Here is a 12,290-nt window from a genome sequence, read left to right on the forward strand (position 1 = left end):
GACACAGACCCAATCAGATCAAAAACAGATCAGTATGCACGAGTGATAAGCTTAATGAAAACATGGTTTCAAATGGGATATTTTAAACTCAGTGGGAAACAACTAGGACTTTGGAGCACTGAAAACAGCATAAAGAGGCAAGTCCAGATGCACAAGGCTTACGCGCACATACAAATTGTGGGGAACAACAATTTTTAATCAGTTAAGGACAGGCTAAGTTAATTGCCTGGGTGTTGTTTCAACTTTGAGCCAACGCTATTAGTGATCTGCATAGTATTATGGCTGTCCTATTCAGAAGACTACCAGAATGTTCTGGAAAGCTGTGCTCTTACAAGTAGATCGTGTCCAACTGGACATGGTTTACTTTTGCAACTAAACAATGATATTAAATATTTGTCCAGATCTCAATATGCATTTGCTGAAGGAATGGAGTGGTGTGTTAAGTATATAAGGACTAGCCAGTATTACCCTTCAATCTGTCATCTGTTGAATGCATCTAGGAGAAGCTGGACTGAACATGAAAAGCTGTGAAATAAATCCAAAGATCAGTGAAACCTTGCAAAAATTCTCATTCAAATCTAAAAATGAGTTGGATCAGCAGACAATTTTGCAAATACACACATCCCCTCAAAAACAGATTTACTAACATCTGCCACAGCCCCATGCCAGAAGCACGTTCTCTCTTTTCTGACTGGGTAGTAATAATTTTACTTGCAGCTGTTGAACAAAATATTCTACATAGGCTATTGAATAATGAATCCTTTGAACACATCTGTGTGTGTGTATATGTGTGAAATAGTGTCTCTTTTTGAGTGTTTCCAGCCTGTGTTATAATACTCAGCTCATTCCAAAGCCCACAGCAGTTACTTGGAAGACTCCTCTATGCATCAGTGCGTTTTGGATCAGCTCCTAATGAACACCACCAACTTAGAGTTTGACTGCAATGCAGAGATGTAGTATGTAGGAACTCACCTAACACAGGTCAATAAATCTGGCTACTAATAGTGGAACATTTTGATCTGCACAGATTGTCCAGCATTTTAATAGAAAACAGTGATAGCATGGCAGACTGGCCAGCACCATGGAAGTTACTGTCATGTACCTATGTGGTAAGGCACGAGGTATTCTGTTTGGAGGCACATGCAGACCCCAAATGAATACTCTCTGTCCTATAAGCATTGGTCACACAACATCCCCAGAATTGAAGCATGGACACACAAGTGACATTGGATAAAATCTGTTCACTCCAGTCAGGGTAATCAGGTCAGCAGGGGTTACCTTGATACAGCAGAAGTCAGAAGCAAAGCTGAGGGGAAAGTCTGGAGTGAAGGTGGAGCATAGAGCCAGATCCTGTGAAACTTTTCAGGGAGACTCAGTTACAGAAGGACTGGAAACCACTAAGGTGAATTTCATTGCTTAGTAGTAGGGAAGAAATGTAAACAAGTAAGCAGGACATGATTTGCTAGCATATTCTGTGACGTGCTTGGGATATCACAGTATGGCACTATACTCAAGAATCTCCCCAGACATGATCTAATCTAATGTAATTTTTTCTACTGTCAAAAAAATAGTCTTCATTTTCTAACCAAATCTCAGGCAACAGAAAGCTTCTAAGCTCGTACACATATCAGGATATTCATTTCTGTGAAAGGCAAAAAGGAAAGCACCAACATCTTTTGTTCTGGTATTAGTGTTAATTATGAGTTTCTGCAACAAATGGTGCTGAGCCATTTGCAAGTCTTTATGAACATGAGAGATCTGTGCAAGATAACCAAAAGTACAGTGAGATCAATATCCCACTTTTAGCAGATACTAAAAGTAACCAGACAGGAAAAACATGTAATAACAAGGAAGTAGCACAGTGATATTTACCCCAAGTACTCTCTTGGGGTAATTCTCCAGCAGTTGAACTCTTTTGTGGCTCTGGGCAGCCTAGTCTAGTGGTTGGGATCCTGCTTGTGGCAGGGTCCTTTATGGTCCTTTTCAACCCAGGCCATTCTATAATTCTATGAACTAATCAATGAATACTAACTGTATAATACTAATGTAAGGTGTTTTGTTTTTAATGTAGCTTATCCCCCCCACCATGATACTCTTCAATTCCTTCTTGACCCTTCCATTCCTTGCTTCCAATTCTAATGAGCTCTTTTCTCATAAACCTCTTGAATGCCATTAGAAGAATGCTCCTGACTTTTGTCATGAAGAGGGTGATTAGACAGATCTCCATCTCCTGAGATAAAATACATGTTTTAGAATTATTTCTTTACTACATTGCTTAATATTGCATAAAAGAGGAATTAGTAGGGTAAGAGCCTTATTGGATCATTAGTTCATTTTGAATCACATATACCAAAGTAAACATTATATATTGTATACACTGAGAAACTGGTATAATCATGATACAACAAACTTCAATCTTCTGATTTAGTAAAAATGCAGGAAGGAAATAAGTCAAGAATCTGGCATGCTTTAAGCTTTAGTGACTTTTCTTCATCATCTTTGTATTTCATTTTTAAAGTAAGGCAAATATGTTTCTTCCTGTAATTGAACTTTTACAAAAAAAATAAAAATAAAAAAAATCAGTGATTCATATGGCATACTGTAATTATCCGTAACATTCATAACATACTATTATCCTGTACCATAGGGTCCACAGAACAAACAATCCAGGCACCACTGTATTACACAATCAGTAATGAGCACTAAGAATCTACAGAAAGCTGATAAAGAGTGAAAACTGCCCTCTCCAAAAACCTTAGTACCTAGGAATAGTTATGAGGCACATACAATTCCCTTTACAAGTAATTTTCAACTGTGCTAAATGATGGTAAGTCATTTCAATCTATGATTTCTAGATCTCTCTACTCTTTCAACTGTTTGTTACAAGCAATATACCATTATAAGGTCCATATACTATAACTGTATGTTTATATGTGCTTAGGAGGGAAGAAGAAAAAGAATCACTTCCTATAAAATAACTAGAAGAATAGATATCTTAAATAAAAAAATCTTTCTACTTTCTAGGAAACCCACAGTTAGCATTTACCCATGCAGGTTTGTAGGAGGAAAAGCTTACAGAAAAGTGACATATGAATTCCATAGCACCTTCAGTCAGCACTACCAATAAAACTGTGAAGTGCTTGTAAGAGAAGTGCTGTACACCACTGAAGACTATGATAGCTGACAGTACCACAGTGTTCTTGATGAGAGACCCAAATTTGACACAGCATCAGAGCTTAAATTTGAGCACTGTCAAAACAGATGGCAAACTCCTATCAATTTCACCTGACATAAAATCTTACTTTGAAGGTCTTTTGGTTTTTCATACCTTTTATTTCTGCCAGCAGTTTCCCTTCAGCACCTAATTGCTGTTACACTCCTTCACCATTACATCTAGAGCGAGCTGGAAAGAGGTGTTCTGAAAAGAACCTTGAATCCAACCCATAACGGCTGCAGAAGAATTAATTCCTTCAACTTATAGAGAGTTCTCACACCTGATGAAGCCAAGCATGGGCTGTGCAGTCAGGTGAGCAGCCTAATGGTAGCCTACACGAATTGCACTTGTTCAAAATTTCTGAATGTGGAAGTTTGTTACTGATACTTTTCAGCATCTACAGCTCTTGTTCTAACTTTCATCTTGTTCTTTCTGAATTAAAATGATTTTTCAGCAATGAAGGGAAAGAAAATATTCATGGAATGCTGGAAGGAAAACAAATGACTGCTCCTGCAAAACAAATACAGCTGGCAGGTAGAATGCATGGCCCAGGAGGCCAAAGAAATAATCAGTCTGTGAGCAATGAGTAATCAGCCTCAGCCTTGTGAAGACAGTTTGCATTTGGCAAGTGAGCACAAAGGTATTCTGCTTGCTGATGGAGATAAAGGCAGAAGGGCTCAGTCCATGTGTAAGACGATCATGAAAAGGCTCACAGTATTTGTGGCTGGTGCTCAAAAGGGTCATTTCTCCTGCACTAGCCATACTTCCCAGATAAATGTATATTATGGCCAACTCACAAAAGCCCTTATAAAAAGCACTCATAATACAAACACTAACGCAGTTCACATGAAAATGGACATTAGAGAAGAACAAAGAAGATGCTGTGTGTGAACACATGCATGCATAAAAACATTGATGTGATATCATAGATGAGCTGAAGAGTTGCACATATCAGGCACTGTCTTAAATTAAAACCTACAGTACTTATCTCTAAAATATACATTAAAAATTAACTCTACTATTATCACGCATGCAAAGAAAAGCTAACTTCTGGAATAATGAAAATGACTGGTTATGTAATGAACGAATTAAATTAAATATTAAAATATCAACAGTTACTCCAAGTGTAAGGATAAATATTCTGAGTTTGAAACAGACACCAAACTCATCACAACATAATAGCAATTGTGGTAATGTTAAAAAAAAAAGAAAAAGAAAGACAAAAAGCCTCTAACTACTACAGCTTCATGAAAAGCACTGCTATTTTAAAGTAGGTCCTTTCTCAGAAAGGGAGCAGACACAGCTGCCATTTATTATTTATGGTACCTTGTGCCTATGTCAGCTCCTGATTAATAATTAAAATTAATCTCATTAAGGCAGATTTCATTACAGCATAATTTAATTAAATGATGAATTGGCTCCCAGATGTCACCACTTGTGCCATCTTTTAAAAGCCACTGATGATGACACAGATTTACAAGGGTTTAGTCCTAACTTGAGAAACTGTATTTCTTAACTGATTTCTACCATTTTTTCCACAAGCAAGGCACACAGACTGAAATATAATTCAGATAAGGTGAGACAGGCATCTGTTGTGCATTGGCACATGGCATGAGAAAGTATGAGGTCAGCTTCAAGTTTGGTTAAAAAGATCATTAAATGCTGTACTTGTGAGGCCTCTACACATCAGTATTTTAAGGAGCTGCTCAGTATCACAAAGGAGCTGAGATAGCCACAAAAAATATTTCAGATAGGTTTACAGAAAATTTCTTTGGATTTCCAAAGTCAGTGTCTAGAGATTTAAAAGAACCAGTGACAGATGAATGAACAGAAAAAAATGTCCGTGTCCTTGGTGTCAGGAGAAGATTAATCTGACTGTACTCTGTATTTCCTCTTCCCCTTTCGATAATGCTATGCAAGTTTTCTCTCTCTTGTTAACTACAAAAAACCCCACCACAAATAAATAAAACAAAAACTGGATTACCAATGAAAGTTTCTAAGAATGAAAGTGAGAAATTAAGTAGACAGTGGATTATCAACTGTAAGTGAACGAGCACTGTTAGAACAAGGCCAGAAAGAGTGAGCTAATTTGGGTGTTTCTTAAGACAGAGAACAAACAAAATGAAGAGCAGAGAGGAAGCCAAGTAGCAATATAAAGTACTTTGACACAAAGGCTCAAAACAATGATAAAGCATTTTCTCTAGTATTTCTCCAGTACACTATATCTTATTGACAGGTTGTGTTCCACAAAACCACATCAAAATTTAAAAAAAAAAAAGTACAGCATAAGGAAAAAAATGAAAAAAGTATTTAGCTGAATTGTAAGAGTACATCATGTCAATGTGTGCATTTGTAGGCTAATGGTGTTATTTCTATGCAGCTACATTTGTCCACTTCCAAACTGCAGCATATTACTGCTTTCACAAAACACAGTTTAATGTAACAAAAACACAATGTATCTTGAAATTCATGATAACAAACAACACCTAAATACATCAAGCTGAAGGAAGAATGCATAGCAAAAATCTCCATTCTGTTCACACCAAAGATTGCTCCCAAAGATGCAAGTTCTCCCTCAGCATGGAAAAGTTCTGTACAGATTGTAGAACCACAGAATATCCTGAGTTGGAAGGTACCTTAAACTTAAGCTTAAATTCACTTTCTGGGCTACAGATACACTACATGAAATTTAAGAAACAGTGCCAAAGAAGTTTGTAATGTTCTGCCCAATGAGAAATGCTGAACAGATGAAACAGGCTTGGTTGTTAAGCTGATGTTTACCAGCTAGATCAGTGATCTGGCTCTCTTTCTGTTTCTTGGATTCTTAACTAGGAGCCACCAAGCCAGTTAGCAATACTTCTTTGTTTTATGGCTGGAAGCGAGTTCTGCTCATGGTAAAAAGATGGCCTGCAACAGATACATCCATATGTATGTCTTCAGTCTGCCTGACATACAGCAAGAAATTTAGCATAGGATGTTCAATTCCCACATCTCAGGGGAATGCAAAAAACTAACCCAAAGACAGACACACATAGAGACATATACCTCCTTCATCTCCCACCAAATGCTTTAGGTCTATGTGTAAGCTTATAGTAGAGTTTACTGTCAGAAACTTAGGGCTGAGGATAATATGAAAGAGTGAGAAAGGTATCAAGTGAGACTAGTACATGTAAACATCAACAGTCTCCCAACAAAAACAAACACCCCACATTTGAAATATGAAATACAAAAAACCCTGTCCATTTTTATCAGTTCTAAAAGTTCCACTGTAAATTGTAACAACTTCTCTACCTAAAATGATATTTTTATTATTCTGAGGCAACAGTTTCATATATATTAAGTCCTTTAATGATTCATAATCAAATTAAGATATTCTGCAATGAGTTCACAACAGCTATCATTTAGATATAAGTCACGTACAATATAAGGAAAGCTACTCTATTTCTTTGCATATAAGCTATGGAATCATTAAATTATCAGTGTTGATTATACACATAAGAAGATGGTTATACACAGAAAGAAACTGAATTTCCTTCCAAACATCTCCACCAGAGCGGAGAGGAGGTGGGAAGGGAGCAACAAAAAGACATCTTTAACAGCTTCTTTGCTTTGCTTCCACATCTGTGTGGATTACCTGAAGATTTACAGTCAGAGAGCAAACTATTTTATATCCTTTAAAAAGAGATGTGGGCTATTTGGGTAAAAATGCACGATGGCATGCTGTAATTCAAAGTCTGAATATCCTGTAGAAGCTATGTTCTTTCATTGCTTTTCTACCTTGAGCTGTGATTTCCAATAAAACAACAGGCCTCAAATAGCAGCCTGAAAACTAATATGTTACCTTACTGCTGTTAGGAAAAATTCCAAAAAACACACCACTCCAATTACAGTCTATCCTCAGAATAGCTATGATATTTGTAAGCAGTCATCTTTTGGTATTTCTCTGCTGAAAAACTACCTACAATTATTGACAAAAGCTCAGGTATTATCTTATTTTCTGGAACTCCACAGATGTATATTCCTCTTAAAAATTTGCAGAGTGTTGCGTAGAGAAGAACCTCTTAACTGTTCTTCTGGTTTCAGTATTTTATCGATGACTTTATAAGTAATTTTACAGAAACAACATAACATTACTTACTGGGGTTTCTCTCATTTTCCATCTGGTGGTTAAAGCTGATGCTTTTCACTTAACATGCAGGGCACAGCATCATGCTTCCAGCCTATTAACTAGCAAGAACACCATTTGTGTACTCCCACTTTGTACTATGGCACGGTTGCAGGCATGCCCAGTTCTTTCATAAGAGAATGTTTCCCTACAAAATATAATTTCAAGAGGGGAGAAAAAAGGAAAAAAATAATGAAAATGATTTTCTTGCTTAACAGCAAACCTAGACAGAAAATACATTACGGAGTGATTGAAAATAAAGATGATAGGAAAATATAAAATGTACAGATAAATGACTTGCTACAACTTATTATTGCCTTCAATGTAATTTACTCTGCTGTTCTTTCTTCTCCTTCTCAAAGAAGTTCTCACAAAGTTCTTATGAACCTTGGAAACTACAGAACTGGCTTAGCTCAGGCATAGCAGGGAAAAAAATAGCAGTGGGCATATAATCAGATGGTTACTTAATACCAAGCTCTACACTAAGCTGAGAAGACACACCAAGGCACTATCATGGGATTTCATAAATCATAAACCTGCAAAGCTATCTTAAAAACAATGGAATGTGTAGAATGGTATATAATGGCCCTACAGATAGAGGAAAATGCATTAATCCTATTTATTTGAATCAGCTTTTAGCAGTGCCTACCATCTCTAGTAGCATAAAATGGTGTGGGTTGAAAAGGACCTCAATGATCACTTAGTTTCAACCCCTCTGCTATAGGCAGGGTTGCCAACCACTAGACCAGGCTGCCCAGAACCACATCCAGCCTGGCCTTGAATGCCTCCAGGGATTGGGGCATCCACAATATCCTTGGGCAACCTGTTCCAGTGCGTCACCATTCTCTGCGTGAAAAACTTCTTAATATCTAACCTAAGCCACAATTACTAAGTTAGTCAATGCTAATATTATTCCAGATCAAAATAGATGCACATCATTGATGTAACCGTGTATCAAAAATTATGCTCTAGTTACTAGAGTTGACAAAGGTTGAATTTACTTTTTTCCATCCATACTTTCTTCACTCTTGATTCTATCCATACTTGTATTTTTCTGATGGAAAACTCTCATTTCTACAAAGAAACCAGTACAGCTGACAATATGTAGAATACACACAAAGACATAAGAACTAGAGAGTCCACAGTAACCCTGCAATTACAGCTCTCTCCTGCATAGAAAACAACTTATGTTAATGACAGAAATAAATAAAAAAAAAAAAAAAAGGGAAGAGATGCCATATGTAAGTGGTTAGATGCTATTCCTGAAACGGCACACCTCAGTAGTTCCTTGGACCAGACAGAAGTCTGCAGCATTGGCTGATGCTTGCTATTTCCCATTACTTTATCAGAATACCTTTGTTCATTACTTGTTTCCTGCCTTTGTCTCCACCAGGGCAAGCAAGCAATGCTCACCACTGCCATCAGCCAACACTGTTACAGAAATAAGATAAACAATGATTTTCCACAAATGAACTAGGAAGGACAGAGGTGGAAGGGGAAGAGCAAAAAGCATTTGCATCTGTAATTTTGCTCTGTGCTCTCAAACCTTTGTCTGTTTATTTGGTGGTCCTGCCTACTGCAGGGTGGTTGGAGCTTGAGAATCACAGAATGCCTTGAGTTGGAAGGGACCTCAAAGATCATCTAGTTCCAACCTCCCATTATAATTAGTTATAACTGGTCTCCTGAAACTGACTGTATTCCAAACTGTATACAGTTGTGGAAACCCTACACAAAACAAACTAGCTTCCTAGTGACCTAGCTTTGAATGACTTTGAAGTTTTTCAACAAATCAAATAAGTGAAATCATATTCTCATAGATTTGTACCAATGCAATTTAATGCAATTTATCAGAAGGCAAAGAAGTTCCTAGATACCTATTTGTTTTTGTTTTTTTTTTTCCTTACAGGCAGGACATAGCTCAGAACTCATTGGATATAATAAAAACAATAATAAAACCATATGGATGTAAATATTTCCCTTAAAATAACTTTTCTTCTTCATCTATTGAACAATAAAAGCACATTTTCACCAGCAGGCTTTTAATTATTTAGCAAAGTTGCACAAAAGATCTAAAGGCTTACTTAATTATGAACAACGATAATCCAAAGACTTCAAACATAATGATGAATATTTCTTTCAAAATCTCTTATTAAAATCCATGATGCATAAAAGAAAATGCATTTATAAAAATACATGTTATCTGAAGGTGAACTTATAGAACACATGGAAAATTTTATTTGATAAGTTTTGTGTTTCTCTGGGAAGCTTTTTTTTCCTAAAAAACATGCTTTCCAGTCAGATTCTTTGAAAAAAAAAAAAAAAAAAAAAAAGTGATTTATATAGGAAGTAATGATAAAATTTTTCCTTTTTTTTTTTTTTTTTTTTTTAACTGAGAGGAAAACTTAGACAATTCTTCTCCATTACCACTGTCTAATTCTAAAGCTACTTTAATTCTTAATGTCTTAATCACTTGTGCTTATTAAATTATTTAAAATGTGCTCTGAACAACAAAGAAAAGAAGGATCTTCCTTTGCAGCTAATGAAGCAAAGGAAAGTTAGTTCTGGTTTCAAAGAACTGTCAGGGTTGATTGGGCAGCTGAGGAAAGCTGCTTTTAAAAAAGTTTTGTTTCAAAATAAGGCCTTTTGCCTTATTTTCTTATTTGTAGAAGAGGGAAGTAAAAAATGGGTGAATTAGTAGCAGCAGACTTCCTAATCTTGTTATAAATTTCTCCCCAACAGGAAATCATTATTGTTCCTGATTCAGTTCAATCATGGTGTTCTATAATCACCTTCATAGTTAGTAATATTGTGAAAAGGCAGGAATCCAATGCCCTTTGGTACCAGGAAATGACCAACAAATGGTGGCAGCCCACAGCAGATAAATATAAATATGCAGAGAAAAAAAATCGGTGAGCAGGCAGCACAATGTTTCTTTGGGTAAAGGCAAGGCAAGTGGATCAGTGATTATGTCAAACTTTGAACAACTTTGAACAGCCTACAGGGCTGGAATGTAGCATCCAAATCCATGCATTAAGAGCTGCTGACTAAGGGGAGGGAAAATATTCTCCATCATATAATCCATCTTACCTGCCAAAAAGTGATCTTTAATGATACTGAGCACAGAGGCGGTAACATTCAATCAAAAGTTAGTATCTTATCCTTCACAGAAAACATCTCAAATCATCACACACAGCACAGGGCTTTTTTTGTGAGTGTTTTTTTGGTCACTCGCCTTTTAAACTTCTTCTCTTCTGCTCCCAGGCTAATTTTCTCTTCTAAGAAAATATCTTTTGCAAAGTGTTTATTATTATTATTATTTTTAAGTATTAAGCATTCTTCTAGAATTAAACAGAAAATGCAAACCTGCAATCCTAAGATTTTTCTGTCCATGCAATGCAATACTTAAAACGGTTATAAACTGTGCAACAGAAAGAAGAAACAACACAACTATGACAGGAGCATAAACACAAAAGACCACAGAATATTCTTTTTTAAAGTAATTATAGGACTTTAACTGAAGCTTAATGACTTTAATGTAAAAGGCAACTCATCCAAATATCCCTTTTGATATGTGTGTTTTGTAAAATTTTATTACAGAGCCAAGTATAAAGGATATTCTGTGCTTCATAAATGTAATGACAGTTTCTTAATTCCTGTGCACGTTTTCTATTAAATTCTGGAGATATCACAAAGGAAACAACGAAATCTACCAGAATCCTCATAAGTGACAAGTACCACGCAAATTACAGAGTTTATGTTATTTGTTATGTTATTTGAATAACCTCCCAAAACTATACATCAAACAAACATTGGAAGGCATTTGAATTTTACACATATAGAACTATTTATGTCCGGCAAATAGAATAAAATTTGTGATGTTGTGATTTGTGACTTTTTTTTTTTTAACCTTAGTAGAAAGGTAACAACACTAAATCAGCAATACATTATTACTATACATTATAGAAATTATCAAGGGTGAAATCAAATTTACTGCAGCTGTAACACTTCCAAAAAAAGAAAGCAGGAATCTGGGTCTTTGCCAAAGGACACATTTCAGGCAGTTGATCACATGATCTCAGAAATAACTAAATTAATTTTGTTGTAAAAATAAAAGTGAAACCTCACTAAATATCAAGACCAAAGAGTGATTTCCAGATTGAGAAGGCTGTCTTTAACAGTCACAATGACATCTAGCTTTGTAATATCAAATGCAAATATACTTTCTGCCAATTACAACTTGCATTAATTCAAAGCAAAGGTATTTAATTTATGAATATCATAAATATAAAGCCTGATTCAGCTTACAGGTAAATACACCTTATCAAAAACTAAAATCTCTTTGAGCAGAAGACTTCCAGAAAGCAGAAACAGCAGGAAAAAAAAATAGTTTGTCTTCTAATATCCACCTCCAGAATGTCCCAAGTGGGACATTACAGCCCACATGCCAGTTACTCTTATGGGCCTCAATTCAGAAAAGCATACCTATTCAGGAAAGCAGTTAATTAAGCACATGCTTATGTACTTTTCTGAATCAGATCCATGGTACCATAGGAAATGGGTATAACAGACATGAAGTGCATGAGTAACTGAGAATTTAGCTCCATAACATAAGCTTTCATTTATGTGCTTTTGTATTTTTAAGATATGATGATGGATGCACTGCTTAAAGATAAACATGATCAAACGAAGACTCATATATCCCAAGACCCATTAAGTATCTCCTAAGGCTCACTGCAAAAAAAATGCTGCACAAGTACAGTAGTTTTTTTTTTTTTTTTTTGCATTATTTTATTTTGCAGTACATTGGTAGCTTGGGGCATATTGATATAATGGGGATAAATTGCTGGTGGCCAAAGAGTTGTTTATTACAGTGGCTAAAAGCTACCAACATGTGCCTAGCCGGTTGGAAAA

Source organism: Meleagris gallopavo, chromosome 2 (genome assembly GCF_000146605.3).
Source record: "Meleagris gallopavo isolate NT-WF06-2002-E0010 breed Aviagen turkey brand Nicholas breeding stock chromosome 2, Turkey_5.1, whole genome shotgun sequence".
Taxonomy (NCBI): Eukaryota; Metazoa; Chordata; class Aves; order Galliformes; family Phasianidae; genus Meleagris; species Meleagris gallopavo.